This window comes from Larimichthys crocea, chromosome VI (genome assembly GCF_000972845.2).
Source record: "Larimichthys crocea isolate SSNF chromosome VI, L_crocea_2.0, whole genome shotgun sequence".
In the NCBI taxonomy this organism is placed as follows: Eukaryota; Metazoa; Chordata; class Actinopteri; family Sciaenidae; genus Larimichthys; species Larimichthys crocea.
In genome coordinates this window covers 18,782,597-18,787,151 of record NC_040016.1, presented here as the reverse complement: position 1 = coordinate 18,787,151, position 4,555 = coordinate 18,782,597, and positions in this window count along the sequence as shown.

The following is a 4,555-nucleotide window of genomic DNA, read 5'->3' as shown; positions in this document are numbered from 1 at the left end:
CTCATATCCTCGTGTCTCTGGCTTCCGACGTGGTTTCGCTGAAGACCATGTAGTATGAAACATAACTTGAGGGAACCTCTTCTGCATTTCAAGTTTAAGTTCTCATATTTCAGTGTGTCCCCAAAAAGGCTCAAAAAAGGTCAGACGTGTGTGTATTCAACCCTAACCTGAGCAGAAAATCACTTCATGCAGTCATATGTTCTCACACAGACGCCGTCTTTCTCAGAATGTTACGAATCACGCGGGGTCGAAGAGATGACCCTCCGTTACCTCGACTGATACAGGTTATGAAAAAGAAAGAAACACCCTACACTAGTTTCATTTCTCCACGTTGGCCTGTGTGCAGGAAAAGCATCTTTGAACTAGACACTGACTTCCAGTCAACTAAAGGAAGGAGAAATCAATAATTTGCTATTATTGCTGACATTATATGCACATTGTCACATTGTAGACACGATTCTAGTGCTTCTGGGGTTAGATGTATCTATGAATATATTTTAAGATAGATGAATGTGCACCATTCAGTGTGAGCAGAGTGTGTTGTCCGGGCATGACCCAGGAACAGCGAGAGAGCTTTGCATCTCGTGGTTTCTTCCACAAACACCAACTTGTATTGCTTTGAAATCACCAGCAGGTGGCATTATATCATCTAAGCTGCAAGTACTGAACTTCCTTCACATGCATAATGTAAGCATGTGTGTGTGATTTGGTTTCCGTATGTTGTGATATGCTCCACACGATAAGACATTTAGGTAACACTCACACAGTTTTGCACAACACTTTCTCTGATATTGTAGTTTTTGTTTTTTTAAAGTGGATTGTTTTCAAAGGGCATTCAAAATGAGGTGTTAGTCCAATAAACCCACAGGTGTCAGTGTCCGTCACAAGCTCTGAGACCAAATACAGCCAGAACCCCCTGACCCCCCACAGGGACCTATAGGTAGCTTTGCACCTGGTCCCATCTCTTGCTGGGGTTGTAAATTCACTGGCTGTGATTAGAGCGCTGCATGGTCCACACAGTTACACACTGAACCTTTTTTTTTTTTTTTTTGAGAGGAAAGTGCAATAAGCAGATCAGTTTATAGGCATTCACACAGGTCACCCTACTCTCTATATACACCACCATCTAAGAATAATCAGCATGGCCAAGCTGGCCTTAAAGGCTGGCTGCTACCCAGAAGGCCGTCTGAAACTGTGTCAGTATGCTTATTTATGGCAGCAAATATAGACAGACCCCTCTTCTCACCTCTGAGAAAGAGCTAAGATTAGCATCACCCTCTGCCCAGCATGTATCACTGTCTGAATTTAGCCCGTTCCCCTTCTCACTCCGTCTGTCCTCTGCCCTGCCCCTAACTATATCTAGCCCTGTATAGATCTCCATACCCTCTCCAGTTTCAGTGCAGCGTTCAGCTCTCCTGACAGGGTATGCAAAGTGAGTGACCAGCAAAGTGAGTGACCAACAGCACTGTGTGGGCCTCAGGACAGGTCTTCTTAGCCTTTAGCCTGCAACTGGTGATTAGTTTCCTTGTCAATTCATTTATTTAGTCTATGATTTCAGTATGATTGTTCTTTCATGATTATATGTGACACACGATCAATTTAAAATGAAATAAAATGTCAAACAATTGGAAGAGTCCAAAATGTTTGGACTACCTCCAAGAAGACATGAACTGTTGGCTCAAAGAGAGTTACATGAGACTTCATTTTCTGTTGCTCAACCAATTAATAAATAGTTTCAGCTCAGCACATCTCAAACGTGCATCTGTAAAATCATTTATATCCAGACAAACAACATTTGCATTTGTATAAATAATTATTCCACCTTAAGGTGGCTAGTTATTAACAGTTATAAGCCACTGATAAGAATCAGATCATGCATATGTACATGTATATGTATGTATATATGTATTATGAACAACTATATAGACTTAAAGGTCCAGTGTGTTAGATCTCACCTTCTACCGTGAAGAATCGATATAGATTAAATTTAACACACTGGACCTTTAATTTGTCTTGGAGAGAGAGTTTTGGATTATTGTTATTATGATCTTATATTATGGTCTTATACTTGCATACCCTTTATTAATCATTTATAAACCATCATCTTGCCACTGCACCTTGTCTACATGTTTATTCTGTTTTTTAAGTGTCCTTGTCCCATTCTGTGTTTTTATTTATTAGTGACGAGTGCCTACGACATGAGTCAACTCTTAATCTTCTGCGGGTTTCTTCCTACTTATTATTCATCTTCCGCCCTTTTTCGCAGATTAATGCGGCTCGTAGCAGTAAGAGGATCCCAACAAATTATATATCAAAACATGCGTTTTCATCCCAAATTGAGTGCTATTACTTTTCTAAGAGATTCACTGCGAAAAATGTCTCATAGGAATGAATGGGAAAGCCCCCCAAAAAACATTTTCAACAATAAAATGCTCTGGCATACTTTCACCGAGAGACTTCATTTAAACTTTAAAATGTAGGTACTCTTGCCTTCTCTTCAGTGATTCACTACACTCATCGACAGCTTTTACCACTTTTAAACTATCAAGGCTTAAAGTTGAGCCGGTTTTTAGTCAAATTTCTGGGTTTGTAATGGGTGTGTATTGTGCGGAATGTTTGAGCTAGAGTGGATGACATCATCAGCTAGAGTGAGGAGCAGAGAGAAAAATCAGTGAAAAAAATAAAACGTATTCGACTACCGTGACCTCAAATGCCCCACTACAGACATGATTTATACATAGAAACGTAGGAAAATTTGTCTTCTCACTCACATCCGTCTGCTAAAGCTGTCAGCCTTATAGTTTTGGCATAACACACAAAGATGCGCGAGCAACACCCATCCACAGCCCCATAGACTGCCATGTTAAAAAGGCGGGAACATTTCTGGAGGAAAGCAGAAGTAACGCTTCTTTGAATCGCTGTAAAGGTCACATTTCTTCACTTTATCAACACAAAATAACTATGTAGACGTTCAGGAAGGGCTCAGGATGCTCCCAGTGATTTCGGTTTAATGATTGGAAATACGGTTTGGCCAGAAATCCTTCCTGTTCGAGGGGTGGTCTCAGCATTTTCTCTCTCTCTCTGTCAGCATTTCCAACTGACATTCTAACAGGTGCAGTAACTGCTCTGCTGATTAGGGCCGGCAGGCAGAAGCCCAGCGGCGGCCATTTTAGCAGTTATTGGCACTTGAACTCGTCTCTCTAATTAAGTATCTAAATCCTGGCAGCATATCTTTAGAGCCTCACACAAACACAAAGAGTAACCACATATTACATTTTATGAAGCAGAATTAACCATAAAGTCACTGCTGTTTCTAGTTTATGTCAGCTTTATTTATTTCAAACCGAGCAATATGAGGGACTTCAGCTCTTGGAAAAAATGTGATTTTTTTTCAATACATGAAATATAAAATATATACGAGTTAAAATATATCTATCTACTTCACAGCCTTGTGTATAATCAGAATCAGAAATATTTTAATAATCCCAGGGGGAGATTTGTTTTTTTTGTTTTGTTACAATACTCCAGGATACAAACAACAACAAACAACCATCTATTAAGAACAATCAGATGATAACTGAGTGGATAAACGTGCTTCATAACACAACGGAGTGGAGAAACAGATGACACGAGTGATGGTTTGATGTCTATATAAAATGATGTCACTTTTACAGAACCCAAATAAACATCTATGTGAGACTTTAGACTGAAATCATCAAAATACAGATGACGGATCATCTTTTGGCAGAACGGTGGTCATCCCTCTAGTAAGAATTTTTAGAGACTTGGAGAATCTAAGAGGATCGAAGCTGTTCTGGTGCCTCATTATGGTCCAACATCTCATATTACTGTAGTTTATCATGCATCCTGCATATCTGCCATTTACTGCAAAATGAGACAAAGTGAACAAACATGCATCATATAATAGACATTTAATAAGACGTTCACACAAAGCTCCCTGTTGAAAATGGTTAGTTTGCACTCAACATGTACTTAACATATGTTTTTTTAAATGTTAGCTATAACACACGACAAAATGAATATAGCTATACAATGTTAGCTATAACACACGACAAAATGAATATAGCTATACCTTTTAAAGCACTGAGTAAAACAGAAAATATACCTTGATATTTGGTTATATATATATAACCAAATATCAAGGTATATTTTCTGTTTTACTCAGTGCTTTAAAAGGTATAGCTATATTCATTTTGTCGTGTGTTATAGCTAACATTTAAAAAAACATATGTTAAGTACATGTTGAGTGCAAACTAACCATTTTCAACAGGGAGCTTTGTGTGAACGTCTTATTAAATGTCTATTATATGATGCATGTTTGTTCACTTTGTCTCATTTTGCAGTAAATGGCAGATATGCAGGATGCATGATAAACTACAGTAATATGAGATGTTGGACCATAATGAGGCACCAGAACAGCTTCGATCCTCTTAGATTCTCCAAGTCTCTAAAAATCCTTACTAGAGGGATGACCGCCGTTCTGCCAAAAGATGATCCGTCATCTGTATTTTGATGATTTCAGTCTAAAGTCTCA